The following is a 26,183-nucleotide window of genomic DNA, read 5'->3' on the forward strand; positions in this document are numbered from 1 at the left end:
TTCTAGCGCTTTTCTGTCTTATTCTCTTCACCTCTCCTGTGCAGCCATACTAGTTAAAGTCTGAGCTGGGAGGAACTGGTGTTCTGAACTTTTATTTCTGTAAGGCTGGACTTTATTTCTCTGTTTTACTAAAATCTTGAAACTGAAGAAGCTGCACCTCGGTACCTAATGTAGGAGTAAATTGCTGCAGTTGCTGGAACTGTACTGAAGACAAAAAATGCATCATGGAGAGTCAGAAAAGTCATCTAGACACAAAACATTCACCTGCTGTCTCTGCATGGATGCTGCCTGACCTGCTGCGATTCCTAGCATTTTTTTGTTTTCGGTGCCTACGTACCTAAGACGGTGCTGTAAATGGTTGTGTATAAGCATTTCACTGACCTCATTTGAGTACGTGACCATAAAGCTAATTCATTTAAACTCAGTTCAATACTATTTGTGCATGAAGATGGGCAGGAAGAACTGGCAACTTAGATGAGAAATCCAGTCACTAGGTCTTACTGATTGCCAGTCATCGAACAATGTTACACTTACCCTTATACTGAAATTGTCACTCACTGATCGCCATCATACCAACCGGTCTAATGGGATTGTCACTCATCGTATGACTTTTTACCTTCCGTTCACAGTTTCTGACAGACATGACATCTCCATTACAGTGGGAGCTAATAGTCTAGCAATGCTATTGCTGGACTGTTAATCCAGAGACCTCTGGAGACCCGGGTTCGAATCCTGCCGCAGCAGATGGTGGAATTTGAATTCAACAAAAATCTGAAATGAAGAGTCTAGTGGTGACTGTGAATCTATTGTTGATTACTGGAAAAACCCATCTGGTTCACTGATGTCCTTTAGGGAAGGAAACTGCCATCCTTACCTGATCTGGCCTACATGTGACCCCAGACCCACAGCAATGTGAGTGGCTCTTAACTGCCCTCTGGGTAATTAGGGATGGGCAATAAGGCTGGTCTGGCCAGCGATGCCCTCATCCCGTGAATGAATAAACACTGTTTAAGGAGTGCTGTAGTGAAACTTGTCCCTTACTGACCAACATTATTTTGACTTAAATAGTATGAAGTGAAAAGCAACAACATTCAAAATAGCAAAACAAGATAATCGGCAGACGGCAGTTTCTTCCTTATATGCCTTGGAAGGGGCAAAACAAGAAAATACTTTGTGAAATATCATATTTTAGGGAGGGACAGGCTGATGAGGTATTTGTTGGGAAATTCTAGACTCCCCTCCATAATTTAGCTCAGAAGTCACATCACTATTTAGAATCACAGCATAGTTACTTGTAAAGTCACAGCAACATTGGGTGGGGGCCATTGTAAGGAAAGAAGAGATCAATTTTAAACAACGAACCCACAATTGGCTTGCATTTCAGATGATGTTAAGTTAGAGGTGATTTTCTCAAAGCACTCCTGCAAACTCCCTTTGTAACAAGAAATGATTGAACATGCTTAAGATAAGATTCATTCTAAGCAGAGGCTCTCTGTGGAATACAATGTTTAATTCAGACACTGCTTTTGAAATGACACAGTGGGAAATGTCAGAACAAACTTTCATCATGTCTCTTCCTTTGTCTGTAAACCCAAGTGTATTTGGAGCCTCAACGATAGATCCAACAACCTACAATATTTTTGGCATTGGGTAACATTTGTGGGATTGGAGAAAGACAGAGCATAGGTAACAGAGTTAGTTGCATTCCCGAATTTTCACCTTTTGAAAAGCAGAATACTGTGGAAGCTGGATTTCCAAAATCAAAACTGCAAATGCTGGAAATACTCAGCTGACCAGGGAGTGTTTCCGGAGGGCAAAACAGTTAACATTTCAGCTCAATGTCCTTTTAATGCTACTGATCAACATGAAATATTAACTGTATTTCTCTTTCTCACAGATGCTACCTGACCTGTTGAGTATTGCCAGCATTTTCACCTTTAGATCCTAGGTTCTCACAGTTTCAGTTAGTCAATGACTTCTGGGAATCTTTTTCTATTTTGTTACAAACCAAAGACATAAAAATTACAACAATTTGGAACTAATTGGCACTAAACTGGAAGGTTAGCACCTTATTCATAACATGCAATATCCTAAAGAGGAAAGCCATTCATTTGGTGTGGGTGTCACTGGCTGGTCTATCATTTATTGCCATGCCCTCATTGCCTTTGAGAAGATGCTGGTGAGCTGTTTTCTTCAACCAATGTTGAAACATGGAGAATTCACACATGCTTTTCCAAAGGTAGAAACTCTCTAACACAACCAACCACATCTCTTGTTTCTCTCCACTCCTTCCCACAATGCTTTAGAAATATATTTAGCTAAAATTATCTCCAGACATTTAAACTCAGACTGATGTCATTAAACCATAACATGACTTATTGGGAGAAATAACACAATATGGAGTTGGAGGAACACAGCAGGCCAGGCAGCATCAGAGAAGGAGGAAAGCTGATGTTTTGTGTCAGAGCCCTTCTTCAGAAGAAGTGTCCTGACCCAAAACATCAGCTCTCCTGCTTCTCTGATGCTGCCTGGCCTGTGTTCCTCCAGCTCTACACTGTGTTGTCTCTGACTTCAGGATCGGCAGTTCTTACTATCTTTTACTGGGAGAAATGTTGCCTTTACTATGCCATGACTTTTTTTTTGAAATAGATATTGCAAGTTTCAGACTACATTCAGAATCTTCCGTGCCTAGTATTCAAGGATGTGCTCACGTGGCATATGCTCTTCACCAGTTGAAGATTTTCACTTGATATTATAAAGTGAGGACAATATGGCAATGCAAGTGGTGGAGCAGGGATTGATTCCCCTGCAGAAAGGGTGCAGAACTCTGCCGGGGTGTTGCAAAGCGCAGCTAGGGATGGGCAAGAAATGCCAGCCAACCAGTGTTGTCCACATCCCACAAATGTATAGAAAAATAAAAGGGAGCCGAAGCTTGCTTCTAACTTATTCACGACATGAGAAGTGCTTGGGTATTGCAAAGTGAAAGTTAATTTGAATGTAACATGTGCACTAGCTTGACCTGGCAGTACTTGGCAAGCCATTTCAGAGAAGCTGTCACCTTACATCTAACCCTTGAGTTATCTGACCTGTGAGTGCTTGGGGGGGAAAGTGGAACAGACATTGCTCTGTATCCAACTCAGACCTGACCCAAGAGTGTTTAATACTGACACTGGGTATTCAAGTTAGCAATATATTCCATCGCATGACTGACAGAATGACCTTTCAAAAAAAAAGTATACATCATTTAACTTTTAATTCAAAAAGAAAATATACCCCAGAGCATGATGTACAGTGACTTTGTTAAAAGATGATTGCAGAGCAAGTTTGCTTTCTAGTGATGAGGGTATTTCTTCAATGAATGGAAAATAAAATCAATCCTTGATTTTTATAGGCAACTAGATCCTTAAAAACTACAAACAAACAGGTGGGATGGAGTTGGCGGGGTGGGGGGGGGGGGGGTGGTGGCTGGGGTTGGTGTGGTTGGGTCTTTGGGGGCAGGGCATGAGGGAAGTCAGAGATCTCTTAAGTAAAGGTCTTTCCCAGGCCAGAACAGATATGGAGTCGGAATGTCTAATTAATGAAGATCTACAATATCAACCATATCATGTAACACAGGAATCCACAAGGCAACTGCTGTGTGAAACCTGAGCAGAAGAAGATTCAATAAGGCCCGATTGACGCTTAATATGTGACCTGCCACCGCATCTTAAGAGGAAAAAGAAAGGAAATGTTAGACATGAAAATGGTGTCAAAGATGTTAATTAACCCTTTGGAGACGAAGGGTTTTATTCTCGCTGAAACTCCATCCCCAGTCTTTTTTATCTTTAAGAGAAAAATTGGATTTAATTTGAATGTAAGGCATGCCTCCACATTTTCACACTGATAAGACATTCCCAGCAAATGTTTCCAATCATGAGCTTAGTTGAATTCAGCTTGTAACAATTATTCTTTTTTTCTCTCACTCTTCAAATCTAGGAGGCTCCATTCCATCTTTCTCATGCAATTAATCCTTGAGATGGCTTCCGGATGTCATCACCTTTCTTTCCTTTCATTCGTCCTTCTGAGTTTTAATGTCACTTTGTGGATTCACAATTCCCTGGAAACCCATGAAGAACTGTGCTTGATGACACAGTTCCCCATGCCTTTGACAGTAGAAGTAATGCAGTGTATCGGTGCCAAAAGAGTTTGGAAGTTGAGATGTCCTCTTTACAAAGGATTCTTAAACAAAACTCATCTCAGGAAGCCTCGCTGAGCTTTCTCATGGCTAGGGAGATTTGTGTTTCAGATGCTGGTGGCTTTCCCTTTTCTAAATGCCCTTCTCCCTCTTGGCCTCTATCTGCTTCTCCAGGCCTTCAAGGTCTCTGTGCTTTCCCAGTTCTGGCCTCTTGTTCATCCCTGACTTTCATAGTTTGACCATTGAAAGCTGGGCCTCAAACTGCTTCGCCCCTCAGCACTGGAATTTCCCAATTAAACTTCTCCACCACCCTGTCTCACCATTTAAAGACAATTAGCCAGACCTTTTGTCTTGGCCAAGTGTTTGGTTACCTCCTTTATTGTTTCTTAAAGGAGTGCCTTTGTAGCATAGTCATTGTTGTAATATAGGATATGCAACAGCCAATTTAAGCACAGCCATGCCCCACGTCAGTAAAATGATAAATTATTGGATAATCTGTCTTGAGTTGGTATACGGATCAAAATTCATAGGAATCTGTGTTGAGAGTTCCTGATCTGATTTCATCCAGAGTTATAGGCAGGTTATAGGCAACAAATTGAAGAGATCTGGATTTCATAAATAGCAACAACTGGTGTTTATATAACATTGTTAATATAATAGTTTAGTTTTTGGTTTGGGGTTATGGCTGGCATGGACTGGTTGGACCGAAGGGCCTGTTTCCGTGTTGCGTAACTCCATAATGAAATATCACAATGTAATTCATAGGAGCATCTTAAACCAAGGGGAAATTAGGGATGAATGGCCAAACATTTGGTCAGAGCTAGGTTTTAGGGACCATCTTAAAGGAGGAAAGAATGGCGGAGCAGCGGAGAGGTATAAGGAGGTTATTCTAAAACTTGGAGCCTAGGTACTTGAATTCAATGCTGGAGCAATGAAAACCAGTTTCTGTCTCATTGAGACACACACTTTGATTTTTTCGCTCAATGCACGATGAGCAACAATGGTGCTTCCACTGGGTTTACAGCAAGCTGACCTCAAACTTGGGACCATCTGTGAGGTTTTGAGCTCTATTAGACCATTTTTATTTCCTAACCTTTCAAGGGTGTAAGATTATTTTATTTCAGAGGTTTCCACCATTGCTCTGCTGATTAATCCCAAACCCAAATATTCCTTTCTCACTGTGGAAATGTTATTGTCACAAAATTACTGTTAATTTATTGGTCAGTGCATTGAGTGCAGGAGTTGGGAGGTCATGTTGTGGCTGTACAGTGCATTTGTTAGCCCTCTTTGGAATACTGCATGCAGTTCTGGTCTCCCTGCTATAGGAAGGGTGTTGTGAAACTGAAAAGAATTCAGCAAAGATTTACAATGATGTTGACAGGGTTGGAGGGTTTGAGCCGTAGGGAGAGGCTGAATAGGCTGGAGCATCAGAGGCTGAGGGGTGACCTTCTAGAAGTTTATAAAACCATGAGGGGTATGGATGGGATGAATAGTCAAGGTCTTTTCCCCAGGGAAGCAGAGTGCAAATCTAGAGGGTCATAGGTTTAAGGTGAGAGGAGAAGGGTTTAAAAAGGGGCAACTTTTTCATGGAGAGAGCGTGGTGCACATCTGGAAATGAGCTGCCAGAGGAAGAGGTAGAGGCTGGCACAATTGTAACATTTAAAAGGCATCTGGATGGGTATATGAATAGGAAGGGTTTAGAGGGGCACAGGCAAAATTCTAGCAAATGGGACTAGATTAATTTAGGAAATCTGGTCAGCATGGATGAGTTGGACTGAAGGGTGTGTCTCCACATGGTGCAACTTATGACTCTAGCTGAGACACTGCTAGTACTCCAGAACATTTCAACAGCTTTGATACTTTAACTGTTTTAAGTTCTGGTCCCTCACATTTTTGGGTTTTTGTATGAGGTCCGATCGTACCATTAGGGTTCAGTGGCTGGGAAACTCCAGGGAAAGGCCATGCTCCACCAGTACTACTGTATTGAAACTGCAGCAAAAATACTAGTGCACCGAGTATACACCGCACATTCAGCCAAATAGCAGTGGCTTGAAGATTTTCTCAGACGCTACCTCAGTGTTTGCAACGTACATGAATTCCCTTCCCCACCCCAGCCCTATGTCTGACGGCCTCTATTTTACTCTTCCATTTTTATGGAAAGGCGTTTTGAAATGGGTGCCAATTTGCATACAAGAGTTGAATCGTGATTTCTTTGAATTAAAGGATTCAAAGGATCATGGGAGGTAAATGAGGATGTTAAATTCAGAACACAAACAGATCATTCATGATCATATTGAATGGCACAGCGGGTCAAAGGACTAATTGGCCTACTTTTGGCCCTATTTCATATGTTCATAAGGTTAAGTTGGGGCTGAATCTGCTCACGATGTTAGATCCCATTATATCGGGATGTCATGTAATAAAATTGTCTGTGTAGTTGATTGGAATTTAGATTCCAGTACACCCAAGGGGTTTCAGGTCAACCTTCAGATGGATGCATGTAAGGTGTAAACAATTCTTTAACCCTCCTTCCCAAACTGTTAAATGTTTTTCATAGATTTCATAGAATTCCTACAGTGTGGAAACAGGCCCTTTGGCCCAAGAAGTCCACATTGACCCTCAGAGCATCCCACCTAGACCCATCACCCTATAACCCACCTAATCTACACATTCCTGAAGACCATGGCCAGTTTAGCATGGCTAATCTACTTAGCCTGCACATCATTGGACTGTGGGAGGAAACCAGAGCACCCAAAGGAAACCCACACAGCCATGGGGAGAACGTGCAAACTCTACACAGAGAGTCGACCGAAGGTGGAATTGAGCCTGGGTCCCTGGCGCTGTGAGGTTTTTAATAGAAGACAACTGCTTTCTATCAAAGTCAACTTTTAATTGGTTAACTGTCCTTTTTCCCCTAATTGTTTACAATTTAATCAGCAAAACCACAATTGACCTGGTTCTCAACAAAAGAACTTCTGAAATGAAGGAGCCATTGAACAATGCCTGATGGACATCAAATGGAGGTGCTGACTGGTGGGTCCATGCAATGCCCTATGAACCCGCTATCTAATCAATTCACAGGCCACTGATTCTCCCAGCATTTAAAGTAACACCTTACTTGTTGACAAAACATAAGTCTGTTTCTGTCAAAAGAAACAGGAAAATACACAAACAGGAGGATAGGAAGATAATGAGGGAGCGATGAGGCACTAAGTGTGAGGAACATGGAGAAAAAAGAAACAGAGTGTGGAAAGACAGAGACAGAAAGGAACTGATCCAGAAAAAGAGTAAGCTAATGTGGGAAAATGCCAGTCAGGCTAGCAATGTTATTGATGTTAACGTTTGCAAATTAAAGCCATAACACTGTACTTAGAGGCAGAATATTTTACCACCAATTAAAATCTGCAAAAGAATTGGAAAAATAATTATAAAAGTAACAGTATATCAATTGAGTGCAAACAATAACTAATATTATTTCAATTTTCACCGAGATTACGCCAGACAATTTTTCTTTCGACCGAAGCTATATATATTTGATCATGTTTTCAGGCATCTGTGAGATAGTGATACATGTTGCTGAAGGACATTAACTGATGATGTTCTTTGTGATTTTGCAGGGTTACTGTCAGTACTGACCAGGTCATCAAATTCACTTTAAAGGGGGTTTCAGGGTTAATAACAGTTATCAAAGAAGAACTGTATCTTTGACCTTATTTTAGCCACTGACATCTACATCCCATGTAAGAATAATTTAAAAAGGTTTCACCTTTAGAATGTTTTTAAATAAACATTTTAAAGATCCTTCTATAGAAGGAATGTCACCACCTATTTTACCTTGAAAGAAGAAAGTTTAGTTTAATTTGTTCGTGGGTTGCAAATGGATTTACCAAGACTGCCAATTATTGCCCATCTGACATAAAAAGTTGGAGGTGAGCCTTCTTTAAACTCTCGTAGTCCTCATGGTGATGGCACTGCAGCATTGGTATAAGGTCAGGGCCTTAACAGTGATGGAGGTTCAAGTCAAGATGACATGTGACGTAGAGAAAAATGCAGAAGTTGTGGTTCTTGTGTAACAGGGAACCCATCCCTTGGTTGGAAGACCAGTGGAACATCCATGGCAGAAGCCGGGTATTTGCAATCAGGCAGTCAACAGGCCAAGCCCTCAGTAGCTTGAAAACTGCCCCCTCTCCTGCAAACCTGCAGCTTAATTGGAACCTGGAAGCTCACATTTGTCAGCAGTATCACTAGGAGTGGCGAGTGAGTGCAGGAGAGGAGTCATAGGAAGGGGTTCCCTGGTGAGGGAAAACTAAACATAGTATTCCAGATGGGGTCTGATAAGCCCTTTTTATTGTTTTAGCAAAATCTCCCTACTTTTACACTCAATTCCCTTTGAAATAATGGCCAACATTTTATTTACCTTCCCCAAAGCCTGCTCAACTTGACTGCTAGCTTTTTGCAATTCATACACAAGGACTCCCTAAACCCTCTGTTTTGTAGCTTTCAGCAGTCTTTCTCCACTTAGATAATATTCAGCTCCTCTATTCTTGCTGCCAATGTGCATAACCTCACATCTCCCCACATTCAATCCCATCTGCCAAGTTTCTACCAATTCACTTAACCATTGCTTTTCCTTCCTAGTGTCATCCTCACCACTTACCTTTTGTGGTTTTCCTGTCCCTTACTACCAGCTTTGCTTGCCCACTCCAAAGCATGTCATCTCTGGCAAGTTTCACTAAATTCTGACCATTAATCTTTGCCAACAAATGCTGATAATGGAGGGCATGGCCACTGAGCACAATAAAAGGGGCTACCAAGCAAGCAAACATTTGACTCCTGTGTTAGGAGGGAGCTCTGAATCCCCACGCAACAGTCATTAAAAACCAGAGATAATGGGAACTGCAGATGCTGGAGATTCCAAGATAAAACAAACTTCTATCCAGGTCCCATTTCCGAGGCACCTAATCCTTTCCTAGATAATAAAATGTGAGGCTGGATGAACACAGCAGGCCAAGCAGCATCTCAGGAGCACAAAAGCTGACGTTTCGGGCCTAGACCCTTCATCAGAGAGGGGGATGGGGGGAGGGAACTGGAATAAATAGGGAGAGAGGGGGAGGCGGACCGAAGATGGAGAGTAAAGAAGATAGGTGGAGAGGGTGTAGGTGGGGAGGTAGGGAGGGGATAGGTCAGTCCAGGGAAGACGGACAGGTCAAGGAGGTGGGATGAGGTTAGTAGGTAGCTGGGGGTGCGGTTTGGGGTGGGAGAAAGGGATGGGTGAGAGGAAGAACCGGTTAGGGAGGCAGAGACAGGTTGGACTGGTTTTGGGATGCAGTGGGTGGGGGGGAAGAGCTGGGCTGGTTGTGTGGTGCAGTGGGGGGAGGGGATGCACTGGGCTGGTTTAGGGATGCAGTAGGGGAAGGGGAGATTTTGAAACTGGTGAAGTCCACATTGATACCATATGGCTGCAGGGTTCCCAGGCGGAATATGAGTTGCTGTTCCTGCAACCTTCGGGTGGCATCATTGTGGCAGTGCAGGAGGCCCATGATGGACATGTCATCAAGAGAATGGGAGGGGGAGTGGAAATGGTTTGCGACTGGGAGGTGCAGTTGTTTGTTGCGAACTGAGCGGAGGTGTTCTGCAAAGCGGTCCCCAAGCCTCCGCTTGGTTTCCCCAATGTAGAGGAAGCCGCACCGGGTACAGTGGATGCAGTATACCACATTGGCAGATGTGCAGGTGAACCTCTGCTTAATGTGGAATGTCATCTTGGGGCCTGGGATGGGGGTGAGGGAGGAGGTGTGGGGACAAGTGTAGCATTTCCTGCGGTTGCAGGGGAAGGTGCCGGGTGTGGTGGGGTTGGAGGGCAGTGTGGAGCGAACAAGGGAGTCACGGAGAGAGTGGTCTCTCCGGAAAGCAGACAGGGGAGGGGATGGAAAAATGTCTTGGGTGGTGGGGTCGGATTGTAAATGGCGGAAGTGTCGGAGGATAATGCGTTGTATCCGGAGGTTGGTAGGGTGGTGTGTGAGAACGAGGGGGATCCTCTTGGGGCGGTTGTGGCGGGGGCGGGGTGTGAGGGATGTGTCGCGGGAAATGCGGGAGACGCGGTCAAGGGCGTTCTCAATCACCGTGGGGGGAAAGTTGCGGTCCTTAAAGAACTTGGACATCTGGGATGTGCGGGAGTGGAATATCTTATCGTGGGAGCAGATGCGGCGGAGGCGGAGGAATTGGGAATAGGGGATGGAATTTTTGCAGGAGGGTGGGTGGGAGGAGGTGTATTCTAGGTAGCTGTGGGAGTCGGTGGGCTTGAAATGGACATCAGTTACAAGCTGGTTGCCTGAGATGGAGACTGAGAGGTCCAGGAAGGTGAGGGATGTGCTGGAGATGGCCCAGGTGAACTGAAGGTTGGGGTGGAAGGTGTTGGTGAAGTGGATGAACTGTTCGAGCTCCTCTGGGGAGCAAGAGGCAGCGCCGATACAGTCATCAATGTACCGGAGGAAGAGGTGGGGTTTGGGGCCTGTGTAGGTGCGGAAGAGGGACTGTTCCACGTAACCTACAAAGAGGCAGGCATAGCTGGGGCCCATGCGGGTGCCCATGGCCACCCCCTTAGTCTGTAGGAAGTGGGAGGAGTCAAAAGAGAAGTTGTTGAGTGTGAGGACGAGTTCAGCTAGGCGGATGAGTGTGTCGGTGGAGGGGGCCTGGTCGGGCCTGCGGGACAGGAAGAAGCGGAGGGCCTTGAGGCCATCTCCATGCGGAATGCAGGTGTACAGGGACTGGACGTCCATGGTGAATATGAGGTGTTGGGGGCCAGGGAATTGGAAGTCCTGGAGGAGGTGGAGGGCGTGGGTGGTGTCACGGACATAGGTGGGGAGTTCCTGGACCAAAGGTTCACCTGCACATCTGCCAATGTGGTATACTGCATCCACTGTACCCGGTGCGGCTTCCTCTACATTGGGGAAACCAAGCGGAGGCTTGGGGACCGCTTTGCAGAACACCTCCGCTCAGTTCGCAACAAACAACTGCACCTCCCAGTCGCAAACCATTTCCACTCCCCCTCCCATTCTCTTGATGACATGTCCATCATGGGCCTCCTGCACTGCCACAATGATGCCACCCGAAGGTTGCAGGAACAGCAACTCATATTCCGCCTGGGAACCCTGCAGCCATATGGTATCAATGTGGACTTCACCAGTTTCAAAATCTCCCCTTCCCCTACTGCATCCCTAAACCAGCCCAGTGCATCCCCTCCCCCCACTGCACCACACAACCAGCCCAGCTCTTCCCCCCCACCCACTGCATCCCAAAACCAGTCCAACCTGTCTCTGCCTCCCTCACCGGTTCTTCCTCTCACCCATCCCTTCCTCCCACCCCAAGCCGCACCCCCAGCTACCTACTAACCTCATCCCACCTCCTTGACCTGTCCGTCTTCCCTGGACTGACCTATCCCCTCCCTACCTCCCCACCTACACCCTCTCCACCTATCTTCTTTACTCTCCATCTTCGGTCCGCCTCCCCCTCTCTCCCTATTTATTCCAGTTCCCTCCCCCCATCCCCCTCTCTGATGAAGGGTCTAGGCCCGAAACGTCAGCTTTTGTGCTCCTGAGATGCTGCTTGGCCTGCTGTGTTCATCCAGCCTCACATTTTATAGTCATTAAAAACCAGCTGCTTTTCATCAGGTAACATATTTCAAAATAAATCAATTACATCAACCAAAGGCGAAAATTTTGGAAAATTCAGTGAGCTTCCGAAAGCAAAAAGACTGATTAATGTTTTATGTCTTCATAAGAAGTGGCTGTGATTTCACTTTTGTTGGACTTCCAGCACTCCTAAGTTTTGGGCTGTCAACTTCCTATGATTAACTTGAACACTTTTTATTTTCTCGATTTGGCATAGTATATAAGCAATGATTGCTGATGGTATAATCACCAGAAGTGACTTGGAGCAGTTACTGAACTCAGCAATGTGTGGAAGACTCATTGCACCAGAACGCGGCAAGGCATAGCTTTGCATCAGCTGCTGTTTGCAAAGTCAGGCTGTAACCTGGTCAGGACTGTTAGCAATTAATATAATCAGCCATGTTTAGTGGGGTGTATTCAAACATGAATCATACACGAACAGTTTATGCTGTGATCAAATGCTAAAGTTGAATCCTGATCCAATGCCTGAAAGATGAGTTTATTAGACTTAATCAGGTGGATTTGAGTGTTTTATTTTTCAAGGTTGTTGCAAGAAAATAAGAAATAGCAAGATATCTCTTTGAAACTGGAATTCATTCAGTAAGTGTCCTTTCTGGCAAATGTATTGATGCCTTAATGAATAGGCTATACTGTATGTCAATATCAAAACACAATTCACAAAATTAGATTCTCATTGATGTACGGAATGATGGGTATCATTTTTCTTAAGAACATTCAGGCAAGCATTTCAAAGCCCTTGCAAATTCTTCTTGGATTTGCTTGTTGGCATTAACCTGGCTTCTGTCCACTAATGTCTTCCATTAATACATTCCATCAAAATCACCGCAGCTGGAACCGGTAATAGTGACAATCTAGTTCATTAAAATTATTTTTAGCTTTCAAGACCAGACATTAAAGAGAATGCTCCCTAGCAAGCAGTGAACCTAGAGGGTCGGGTTCTCATTTGGGTGCATTCATTGGCATTAGTCTTAATTACAGAAAGGAATGGCTATGCCCACTCCTTCAGAATCCAAAGGGTGATTAAGTATATGGAATTCATGGCACGAAGGACTCTTTACCATACTCCATCCTGTGGAGTGACTGGACTCTAATTAATGCTGATTTATTGCAATATGTTTTTATCCTTCTCTGCCTCATTTTCCAACCAGTAATAAAGCCAGGCTACCTGTTCCCAAATGTTATAGAGCATTTAGAGAGTAGCAACTAGCGATTAATTTTTTTTTTCATTCCTATCGCTGTATAACACTGGCCAGTAATTGATCAACACTACCACTACCCAGCAATATTCCCCAGTTCCCACTGGGAACCCTTGTCTTAACCCGACACAGCAGCAACACAGCGTGGAACTGGATGAACACAGCAAGTCAGGCAGCTTCAGAGGACCAGGAACGTCAACAATTTGGGTCTCTACCCCAATACGTCGATTCTCCTGCTCCTCTGATGATGCCTGACCGGCTGTGTTCCTCCAGCTCCACACTGCATCGATTCTGACGCCAGCATCTGCAGTTCTTGCTGTCTCCAACATAACATCACTGCCCTGCTTCAGAATATGGCATGGGGCTTCAGAAGATGATTGTGCTTATGAATAGCCTATTTGACTATTTTGAGGAATTGACTTACCAGATCACCGCTATATATTGCGGTATTATTTAGATTTCCAAGAAATCTTTCATAAAATTACTCATGAAAGGTAAGTTTGACTGCCAGAGTTAACTGGATATGAAAAAGGAATTTGATTGAATGTGAGTGATGAATGTAACGAATCTCTGTTCCTCATCTATATTGCTATCTTGCATTCAGGTTTCAAACAATCAACGGCAAAGAGCTTTGGAAAAATTGATTGGCATCAGGAGAAAAACCATGCACTACTCGAAATTACACTTAGCACAAAGCTGTGGTTGATGGACGTCAGTCATTTCAGTCCTGGGACATCACTTCAAGAATTTCTCAGGGTGGTGCCCTAGGCTCAACCGTCTTCAGCTGCTTCATCAATGACCTTCCCTCCATCAGAAGGTCAGAAGTGGGGATGTTCGCTGATGATTGCATAATGTTCAGCACCATTCGTGACTCCTCAGATACTGAAGCAGTCCGTGCCAACGCGCAACAAGGCTCAGAAAATGTTCTGATTAGTGGCAAGTAAAATTTGTGCCATATAAGTGACAAGAAATGACCACCTCCGCCAAGAGAGAATCTCAACAGCTCCCTTTGCTATTCAAAAGCATTATGATCACTTAACTATCAATATCCTGGGGATTACCATTGAGTAGAAACTGAAATGGGGCAACCAAATATATATGAGAAGTGAGAGACTAAGAATCCTGTGGTGAATAGCTTACCATCTGACTCCCCAAGGCCTGTTTTCACAATCTGCAAGGAACAAGTCAAGAACACAGTGGAATATCCTCCACTTGCCTGGATGAACACAACTATAATAATACTCTAAATGTTCAAGACCATTCAGGACAAAGCAGCAAACACGTTTGGAACCACGCCTAGTTAGACTAGCTTGCTCCATCACTGAGACAGTGTAGGATGAAGGTGCAGAATCATACAACATGGAAACAGACCCTTCAATCTAATTGTCATGCTGACCATGTTTCCTAAACTGTGCTAATCCCATTTGTCTGGTTTTGGCCCATATCTCTCAAAACCATTTTATGTATGTGCCTGTTGAAATGTCTTTTAAATGTTGTAATTGGACCCAAATCTATCACTTCCTCTGGAAGCTCATTCTATATATGCATCACTGTGTGAAAAAGATGCCCCTCAGGTCCCTTTTAACTCTTTCCCCTCTCACCTTGAACTTATGGTCGCTAGTTTTGGACTCCCTTACCCGAGGGAAATGACCTTGGCTATTCACCTTATCCATGCCCCTCATGATTTTATAAACTTCTACAAGGTCACCCCTCACCCCGCTAAGCTTTAGGGAACAAAGGCCCTGCCTATCCAGCCCACTCCTTACAACCCAAACCCTACAGTCTCGGTAACGTCCTTGTAAATCTTTTAGCACCCTTTCCAGGGTAATCAGAACTCTACACAGTGCACCAAAGGTGTCCGCACCCATGTCTTATACAGCTGCAGCCTGATGTACTAATACCTATACTCAATGCTCTGATCAACAACATCCACTCAACAAGGCTCCATTGATGGCACCTTCCAAAGCCCATGGCTTCCACAATCTAGAAGAACAAAGGCAGCATGTGCATGAAAACACCAGTAGCTGTAAGTTCCCCTACCACGTATTATTTTTACTTGGAAATATGTCGTGGTTCCTTCACAGTCAGTGGATCAAATCCTGGAATTCTCTTCCAAGGTGCACAGTGTGCACTTACATCCCATAGGCTGCAGCAACTCAGAAAGGCAGCTAACTCTTGTTATCTCAAGCGTAATTAGGGATTGGTTATCAATGGTGGCCTTGTCACCAATGCCCATATTCTGTGGATGTTTTCTTTTTAAACACATCTTTGCTCATTTCAAGGGCATTCCCATTTGATCCACAGCTGCCATACACCAAGAAGCCTTACAGACAGTAGATGAAGTGACCCACAATTAAATGACTTATTTGAGTTGTGTTGTCTAATGGAAGAATGATCTAGGTGAGGCCTGAAAAATTTTCTGCTTCTCATCAGAATCATTCACATCCACCTGTATCTGCAAACAATGTCTCACTGGCGAACGTGTTCCCCCAACAATGCATCATCTTTTCACTTTTGCACAGAAGCCAGCGGTCTAGATTATTGAGCTTGAACACATAAACATTCAGAGGCCACAGTGCTACTAACTGATCCAAGTTGCCATAGGCTGACCTTTAGTTAAAGAGTAAATCTGTAAGGACTCGAGAAACTGAGATTCTCTTGAAAAGAAACCACTGCAAGTGGATATTATATAAATATACATCTTATGCAGGTTGAATGCAGATAATGTAAATCCAGAGAACATCTAATTATAACTTTAGAATAAATAAGCAGGACCTCAAGTGGAAAACTGACAATTTCTGAGCTCACAAACCTCTTCACAGAAGAAATGATTGACATTTGAACAAGTCTCTCAGGTAAGATAATGGGAGTTAAAATGGAAAGTTTATTCCCATTAGATTGTGGAGTTTGAGACTTCATAAATTGGCTGCACTCTCAAACATCAACAGCCAGTTTACATGAAAAACAGGGGCGTTTTCCCTCTTGTCCTGATCAATATTTATCCCTGAATCAGCATTGCAAATGGTACAAATTATCTGTTCAGTATCTTGTGGGAGCTTGCTGTGCAGAGTTTGACTATTGCATTTTAACCCTTAAAAGGGTAACTACACTTCAGAATACTTCACTGACTGTAAAATGCCGTAAAGTATCTTATGGTTGTGAAAGGCAATGTAAAAAGCAAGTTTTCTTTCTTTAATAAAGTGTGTTATTTTATAATCAAGTGAGTACATTTTTCTTGTGATATTTTATAATCAGCATTTTGCAAACATGTCTCGAACTGAGCATGTTTTTTTTAAAAACAACTGGAGTAATTTAGAAATTCGTACAAAATTTGGTTGTTAGTTTACTTGGTCATATCTTTTCCAGATGCAATGGAAGCTGACAGATGCATACAATTAATAAAAGTGTCACTCTCTAGCAGGGAGACTTGACAAAGCGAGCTGCACAAGGTCCCGAGAGCCTCTGGATTTAAAATCCTACATTCTGTGCCAAAAGTTACTTCACTATTTATTTTGCCTCCTTAAAATTTTGTTAATATTAAAAAGCACAATGCCCTAGGCAATGCGGAGTTTCAACACCATGTGCTGATGAGTGCTGTGCACTGTTGGCTTGAGTCTGCACTACTCCACATGATAAGCACCTAATTGCACTTAGTATCTTCAGGGGAGAATGCAATGCAGATGTGAAATAATTTCTCTCAATGATAGAGAGAGAGGATAACTGCAAAAAAAATAAACTGCATAAAGGTAGCAACAAACTCAACAACTTGCATTTATGAAAACATCCCAAACCACTTCAGAGCTGTGTTAGCGACAAAATTTGACACCAAGCCACATGTGAGAGCTATATGGAAGGAGCATCTGAAAGGATGACAGAATAGGAAAGGTTTCATTAGGGAATTCTAGAGTCTTAGTCCTGAAGTACAAGGTACTAAATTTGAAGCTACAAACACTGGAGACAGCAGAGATTTTGAAAGCTGACTGTCAGGGAAGGATTATGCCAACCAATAAGGTTTGAAAATAAGAAAGAATTTGCCAATTTGGGAGCTGATGTATGCCAGTGAAAACAGGGCTGCGGGCGAGTGGAACTTGATACACCTTGGGTGTGGGCAGTAGAGCTCTTCAAAGGAAGATGTGAGGCACAATATTTTAAAGAGTGAAAAAGCTGCATTATTTTGTTTTGTTTTAAAAATATGGAGGCTTGATCTCCAATTCATGCTGGCAATGCTAATCATTGTCAAAATTGTAATTTGTTTGGTATTGTTTTCAAAGCTAAATTCAAGAAGGGAAAGAAAGAAATCAGCTGAAGCTCCTGTTTCTACTCCCAGTGACCCTGGTGGGGATGTTCACATTTCTGTACAACAAGCAATAACTGAACTGCGTTTGATGTTGAGACATGCTCCCAGGGGAGAGCAGCTGACAGGCCCTCAGCATTGAGAACCTACAAAGATGAAGAATGGACAATTCTTTGAAGCACCAAAAGTAGCCAGCAATCATACTTCAATATCCATTGAGAATCGGGACTGGTCAGTTGTGACGATGGATTGGAGAAGTTGGGACTGTTCTCCTTGGAGACAAGAAGGTCTGACAGAGCTTTTCAAAATTATGAGTGGGCTTGACGGAATAAACAGGGAGATGCAGTTTCTGCTCATAAAAGAAAAATGAACAAGAGGGCACAGATTTAAAGAGATGTTCAATCAAAGCAAGGCTAATATGAGAGAAAACATTTTCACACAGTGAGTAGTTGGGGAATGGAATACACTGCCTAGAAGTGTGATGGAAGAAGGTTCAATTAAGACATTTAAGAGGACAATGGGTGATTACTTGGATAGAAATAATGCGCAGGGATGTGGGGATAGGTAAGGGATTGGTACGATGGGCTGAATGGCCTCCTGTAATTTTGTGGTTTTGACGAATAACACAGCTGCTAACAAGCTAATAATGTGATTATATAAATTCAATTTCCATCGCAACAGCTTTTGCATTTGAATTCAATGAGTTGACAGGAATCAATAATTTTTTGGTTGTAATGTCAAACAGGTTAATTAATGATGGAAGAAGACCTGTTGTACTTAGATGTGACTCTAGACCCATGCCAATGTGGTTGGATTTCAACTGCCTTTTGGAAGCTACTCAGTTGCTCCAAACCATTGAGCACATAGACAGAAGTAAAAAGGACTGGAAATTCACTAACCGGAAGGGAAAGATTAACACTGAGCACTGTGATGCCATCTGAGAGCACATGAGGAGAAAACTTGTCTGGACTTTAAGGGAGTTTGATGAATTAAACATAGAAAATAGGAGCAGGAATAGGCCATTTGGCCGTTTGATCCTTCTCCCTCATTCTACATGGTCGTGGCTAATCCTTTATCTTCATGCCATAACCATGTTCTCTCTCCACACCATTAGCTTCGAGAAGTCTATCTATTTCTTTCTTAACTATACTCAGTGACTTGTCCTCCACAGCTTCCCATGGCAGCTCACCACCCTTTGAGGGAAGAAATGTCTCTTCATCTCAGTCTGAAATGGTCCACAGCATATCTTGACACTGTGATTCTTTTTACTGAACACCGCTTAACAGTCTCTGACTCCCACACTCCCACCCCCCCACTGGCCCCAACCACGGTAAACATTACCCCTACCCACCCTGTCAGGATTTTATACATTTCAGTGAGAACCCCTCTCATTCTTCTAAATGCCAGTGAATATAGACTTAATTGACCCCATGTCTCCTCAAAGGACAAACCAGCCACCCCATGAATCTAAAACACAGTTGCTGGAAAAGCTCAGCAGGTCTGGTAGCATCTGCAATGGAAAGAACAAAGTTAGTGTTTCAGGTCCAGTGACCCTTCCTCAGAACGGAGGAAGGGTCTGAAGTGACCCGAAACATTAACTTTGTTTTTCCCCGCACAAATGCTGCCTGGCCTGCTGGGCATAACAAGCAACTTCTGTTTTTGTTCCTGATTTACAGCATCCACAGTTCTTTCAGGTTTTATTCATTCCAGGAATCTGTCTCGTGAGCCCCCTCTGCACCCCCTCCATGGCAATGATTTCTTGCCTTAGGTAAGGAGGCCAGAACTGTACACAATACTCCAGGCATGGTCTCACCAAGATCCTGGACGTCTGCAGTAAGATGCGATGTTGTACATAATTTAAAAGAAGTCTGCAATAGACTCATTTCTGTTATAATCATGTGAGAAGAGTAGGCCAGTCAGCCCTTCCCGCTGCTCTGCCACTCAGTAAGATTGTGGATGATCTAATTTTAACCTCAACTCTACATTCCTGTATATTCTTGACAATCTGTTATTCCCTTGATAATTAAGGATCTACCTCTGCCTTAAAAATATTAGACCATAAGATATAGGAGTAGAATTAGGCTATTTGGTCCATCGAGTCTGCTCCACCATTTGATCGTAGCTGATATGTTTCCTAAAACCCATTCTCCTCTTAACACTTGAACTCCTTACTAATCAAGGATAATCTCGATTAGCGTGGTTTGTGTGTGCAGTGAACTTCCGGAGGAAGTTATGAATGCGGGTACAATTACAAGGGTTAAAGCATATCTAGATAAGTACATGAATAAGAAATGTGTGGAGGGATATGGGCCAAGCACAGGCCGGTGGGACTAGTTCAGTTTGGGATTATGGTCAGTATGGACTGGTTGAACTGAAGGATCTGTTTCCGTGCTATATGACTCTGTGACAGTAACCCGAGAAACACCATGCCTCAAGCGAGGGGAGAGTTTGAGAAGGAAAGTCCTTCGTGGCAACCTCAGCCAGTGCAGGAATTGAACCCACACAGTTGGCATCACTCTGTGTGGTATACCAGCTGTCTGAACTACTGAGCTAACTTGGGGTGCATACTAGAAGATTCTGCATCCACTGCCTTTGCAGGAAGAGAGTTCTGAAAGCTCACAGCCCTCTGACATAGTGAAGGTACAGAAGGGAAGGCAATGGCCGAGTAGTATTATCACTGGATTGTTAATCCAGAGATCTAGATAATGTTCTGGGGACCTGGATTCGAACGCTGCTATGGCAGATGGTGGAATTTGAATTCAACAAAATTCTGGAATTAAGAATCTGATGATGACTGTAAATCCATTGTCGGTTGTTGAAAAAAACCCATCTGATTCACTAATGTCCTTTAGGGAAAGAAACTGCCATCCTTACCTGGTCTGGCCTACATGTGACTTCAGACCCACAGGAATGTGGTTGACTCTGAACTGCCCTCTGGGCAATTAGGGATGGGCAACAAATGCTGGTTTACCAGTGATGTCTCTTATCTCATGAATGAATGAAGGAAAAAAAAATTCTGTAATTCAACTGGCTCAGCCTGAAGGGAGAGAGTAGCATCTATTCCCAATCCTTACAACTTGGATGGCTGTGGTTTAAGAAGACAGCTCACAACTACCTTCTCAAAGACAAGTGGAGAATAAGCAATAAATATGGGTCTTATCAGCAACATCCACACCCAAAAAATTAATTTTCATAACATGCCTTCTGATGAACAAGCACACCGAGAAAATGTTTGCTTGGTGAATTTTATTCTGAATGAACCCAGTGGCCAGACAAAGGTCAAGCCTTGGGCCTCATTGGTTTGTTCTTCTGGAAGTTGAAAACCAAATTAGAAATGAAGGTCACCTAAGAGGCTGGTGTCGCACAGGACTGTGATAGATTGATATATCCCACAGCAGAGCCAAGGTAGGGAGAGCTATAAGGTTGGTGTAGGGTGTACTCTCATACAAGCTGAAAGATTTTCAGAATTACAAGGAGGCTATCTGATATTATTCTATAACAGGTGAATGTCATTTTTCACTGTTTAAAATAGGCAGTTGTCACAGGGCTGATATAACCCCTCATGCTTGGCTGATGTCTCACATCACAGAATGGAAAAACAAAACACACCAGAGGAACAACTTCTGATTAAATATACAGAGTATTACAATTGTTTGTAGAACATTTAAATAATCAGGCTCATTACATTTCTCCAGAATCTCCAAAAAAAAGTCTCTGGTTTGTGCTTGAACCCCGTTTCCTTAGACAGGTCTCTCCCTAAAATCTTCTCATTACTCATTATGGCTTGGATACAGAGTGCGCCTGAGTGACTCAGCTTTTCAGTGAGGGATGGGGTGGCCTAGATGCATAAAATAAATCTTGTTTGATGTTCACATTTATTGGCACTTTACTTGTGGCATTGTCACTGAGGACAAAAGTGCTCTGGCGTTCTATCATGAGCTATAATGGTGACATAAGCTGTTCATCTATGGGTGGCATCACAATAGAGCCAGGTGCCAGTACACTATCAGCATCAATTGATGGGAGGTGATGACCTAGGGGCACTATTGCTTGGCTATTAGTCCAGTGACTCTGGGGACCTGTGTTCAAGTCCTCCCACAGCAGATGGTGAAATTGGAACTCAATAAATCCAATATCTGGAATGAGGAGTCTTAGCCATTGCTGTTTGGTTCTCTGATGCCCTTTAGGGAGAGTAAACCTGATCTGACCAACACGTGACTCCAGGCCTACAGCAATGTGGTTCCTTTAACTGTCCTTGGGGCAATTATGTATAAACCCACATCCTATGAATGAATCATAAGAGCAAACTTAATAGCACATCGCCCACCAGATTAGGATTAGGAAATCCTGGCTAATTTACCTCTCAACAGTATTGAGTACTATTGAATTCAATTCTCTCTGTCTGAGATGGAGTGGAGTGGGGTGGGGAAAGGAGAGGGAATGAGGGCAGTATTGAACTTGGGCCTTTCTGCTTCTGTGTCATTCAGTTTTACGTGATGATTTCACATGGTGAAAATGTGAAATAAATCTCACTCTGGCAATAACTATCTTCAGAAACACAAATGGACAAAACTGTTAAAATAGCTATTTTTCCATGAATCAAGCCTGTCAGTTGATTGAAATGTTGCATGCCATAATCTAGTAATCTAGTCAGGACCAGCAAAGCAATAGAGAGAGAGAGTGTGTGTGTATGTGTTTGTGTGTGTGTGTGTGTGTGTGTGTGTGTGTGCGTGTGTTTGAGTGTGTGTGTGTGTGTGTGTGTGTGTGTGTGTGTGTGTGTGTGTGTGTTTGTGTGTGTGTGTGCGCGCGTGTAGAGAGAATGATTGTATGTGCATGTGTTTGACTGCAGACAATAAAGTTTCACCCAAGGCAGACAATAGTTTCAGATGATGATTCAGTGATTAGATGTACAATAATCTACTGAGTGTCAGAGCTTGTCATGTACACGCTTCTGTATTCCAGTCTGAATTTTCCTCCTGCATGGTCTCCAGGAGTCTTACTTCTGCTGCAGCTGTGAAGGCAAATTGTGAGGAAGAAAGTGAGATTGAGGTAGGGAGTAAACACGCATTGAAATGTGGAGAAAAAAACAATGCAGAACTAATAAAGTAGATAGGATTCTAGCCTCCGGCTCTATGCAGTTATAATAATTTATATATGGTAATATCGTCCCTCTGTGCTGAGTCTCTCTTATCACCTTCACATGACATTGAATAACTTCCCAGAGGATCAAAGCATTGGTGAGAAATGTGGTTTAATGTGAAAATCCACGACCTGATATATCTATGTTTTGTAACAGACACTCCAAATTGGATGACAGCCTTGCGTGCGTGTTAATGCCAGGTATCCATATTTGACCAGAAAGTCTAGCCGGCATGGTTTTATAAAAAGGAATCCAGGAATACATAACCCTGCTGACCAGTCAACAGGAAACTGGCACATTGAAAGGAATTGGCCATAAAAGAGCGGACAAAGATATTGCCTTGATGTCAGTACATAAACACTGGGGAGCATCAAGCATGAAAAGGCACAATTTTCTTGTCTGTTTTAGAATGTGGGTAGAGAGGAGCTGAGCTGAGCATGTGGAGGCTACCAGGAAGGGGAGATGGGAGTACTAGTGGGAAGTGATCACTCTTGGACACAAAATATTGAGAAAAGTAGAGTGGCCTGCAAAGAGGAGCAGTGAGGAACTTATTCTCTTCATAGAGGGATTTAATCAGTGGATAAGGCAGCTGTGAGCATCGAGGTTAATTCAGAGGAGGCCTGAGGGGAGTTTTACTAGCAGGAAGCCTCACAGGCTTACTAGGTTCATGAAAGACTTTAAGGAGATTTACCAGAAGCCTGCAGGATATTGGAAGACGCCTGAGGGCAGCTTTACCCAGAGGAGGCCTGTGAGATGAGGCCTGAGGGTGGAAGGTAACTTAACCCCTTCGCCTACAAATGTCATTAAAGGTAAGTGAAGAAAAATAGAACTGAGACAAAGCAAACAGCCATATCCCACAATGATAAAAGTTGAACAAAATAGAAAGAATAACAATTTAATTATGTCACAATTGATCTGATTTGGAGCCTACAGGTGCCTTGCTTCATTATACTCATGTGGGTTTTTCTTAGCTCGCACCATCCCACTCACATTCTTCTTTCTGCTTTGAAGGTTACTGTTCTTACTGCGTGATCACTGCAGTGGGAGTGTGAACAGCACCTTCCTTCGTTACTAAAACCCAGCTCATCATGCTGCAATGTTGGCACTGTGACACGGGAGTCTAGAATATTCTAGGGTGGTGGCCGGTCAAGTCAGGAGTTAACTTTCAACACATCAGCAGTGTAAGGCAAGGCCTGAGCTTCGCTGCTCATGTTGTGGGAGTATAAATCTTTAACGTGTTAAAATAAAAATGGCTTGGCAGCAGCAGACATGAAAGGGAGCTAGCCCTGGCAGAGGATGAAAGTGAATTTGAAATGGCATGAACTGAAGAGCTTTGGCCTTCCTCTCCATAACATGTCACTCTGTCAGTGTATAACAAGGATTCCTTTTCAGATGCAGAGCCAAAGCCCACGGATAAATAACATCAGAAAGATCCAAGTGACTGGGCGATTACTTGGAGCAATTATAGCATAATAGAAGTCTCGCCGTCGTGGGCAGTGCATGCAATTAGTTATTGCTCCACTTAAGAAGCTTGCATTTTTCACTGCACATGGAACTTTTTGCTCAACACTGTAGTATTCAGGCAGGCCCCGCCCATCCCAAGTTACTCATTGAACGGCAAGTGTTTTGAGACATCCCTGAGAGATTGATAATTCAGCTCCTTGCTCTGGCTTTACCATTCCTTTGGACTATCAATGATCTGCACCTCAATTCCAATGAATATATTTGAGCACTAACTAAAATAGATCAACTAATCATGGTTTCAATAAAGAAATGAAACATTTGTTCAGATTTAGTGTTATTGGCAGACTAATGAGCAGCTCTATCTGAAAGGAAGAAAAATACATGATAAACAAGCTTCTAACTGACAGATGCCAAAAAGATAGATCAAAATAGGATGGACAGTTCTTGTTATGTAATTGTTAAACTCAAAGTTGAGTCCTGAAGACTGTAAAGTGCCAAATGAAAGGACAAGGTTCTTTTAGGTTTATGTTGAGCTTCACTGAAATACTGGAGGGAAGGTGATGGCCTAGTGGTGTTATTGCTAGATTAATCCAGAAAGTCAGCTAATGTTCTTGGGACCTGCGTTCAAATCTCGTCATGGCAGAAGGTGGAAATGTGTTCTATAAAGAATCTGGAATTATGAGTCTAGTGATGGCTGTGAAACCATTGTCAATTGTTAGGAGGGAGAAATAAATGCCCTTTAGAGAAGGAAATCTGCAATCCTTAGCTGCTCTGGCCTACATGGGACTCCAAACCCACAGCAATGTGATTGACTCTGAATGGTAGTAAATGCTGGCCTGGCTAGTGACAGCCATATGCCCTCCTTGAATTAGAAAAGGTCCTGGTCCTAAGATCTAGTATCTACAGCCTTCTGTGAGATTGAGTTTCGGATTTCCTCTACCCTTTGTTTAAAAGGATGTATTTGTAGTTCCATCGTAAATTGGCAGAGTTCTAATTTTGACTTTATGCCCTTTTACTGAGGCATTTGCAACAGAGGAAATAACGTCTGTCCAAAAGCAAAACAATCAAATCCATTGCAGCTGCTGGCTTACTGGCACTCGGGGGGAAATAATCCAAGTTTCTGGAACCAGTCTCATACTTTAACACTTGGAGGGTTGCAGGACCCATTTTCTAATTCAGCGATCACATGGCGCCAGGAGCCCATGTGCCATTGTGTTGAGGCAAGCAGGCCACAAACTTCATGCAACTTCCTCATTTATCTTCATACAGCATTGAGCCAAGAAGAGCTCACATTACTGACTGGCTGACTGCACAGTATGGAGCCCAACAGCCTACACTGAATACATCGGGCATAGCTTGTTCCTTTTAAATATAGTCTGGCCTTCTTAAATGCAGAATGACTTTTTTACATGCTGTCTGTGCCTCTTAAATATAGCCCTGTACCTCTTAAATACAGTCCATCCCTCATAAGTACAGATGTCTTTCTTAAATGCAGTCTTTGTCTCTTACATACAGTCTGTTCCTCTTAAATAGAGTCTGTCTCTCTTAAATATAGTCTGTTCCCCTTAAATATTGTCTGTTCCCCTTAAATATTGTCTGTTCCTCTTAAATGCAGTCTGTTCCTCTTAAACACAGTCTGTTCCTCTTAAATAAGTCTGTCTCTCTTAAATATAGTCTGTTCCTCTTAAATGCAGTCTGTCTCTCTTAGATACAGTCTGTCTCTCTTAAATACAGTCTGTTCTGCTTAAATACAGTCTGCCTCTCTTAAATACAGTCTGTCCTTCTGAAATGGCAACTGTGGTCAATGGAAGGATGAATCCATCTTTTACTCCACACAAACTGATTTTGAAGTGAAGCTGGTGTTTTAAGATTTGAGAACACACAGGAACCAGAACCTGAAGGATTGCATCAGGATGCAAATGTCAATGGAAGTGCTTGGAAATAGGTTGTGTAGCACTGCATCAAGTCTACCAAGGGCCTGAATTTCTATGATCCACCAATACCACAAACAGAGGCAAGTGAGGCCCAAGCAAAATGCGTAGCTATTTAACTTTGTTTCTGATACCAGGTGCTCCAGCCAATACGGGGTTGGTCCTGGGAAAACTGCCTGCCCCCACCAGGCATTCTGGAAATTCAGTTTTTATTTATTCAGGGGATGGGCGCGTCTCTGGCTAGGCCAGCCCATTGCTAATTGTCCAGAGGGCAGTTAAGAGGCAGTTAAGATTTA

This window comes from Stegostoma tigrinum, chromosome 11 (genome assembly GCF_030684315.1).
Source record: "Stegostoma tigrinum isolate sSteTig4 chromosome 11, sSteTig4.hap1, whole genome shotgun sequence".
Classification (NCBI taxonomy): domain Eukaryota; kingdom Metazoa; phylum Chordata; class Chondrichthyes; order Orectolobiformes; family Stegostomatidae; genus Stegostoma; species Stegostoma tigrinum.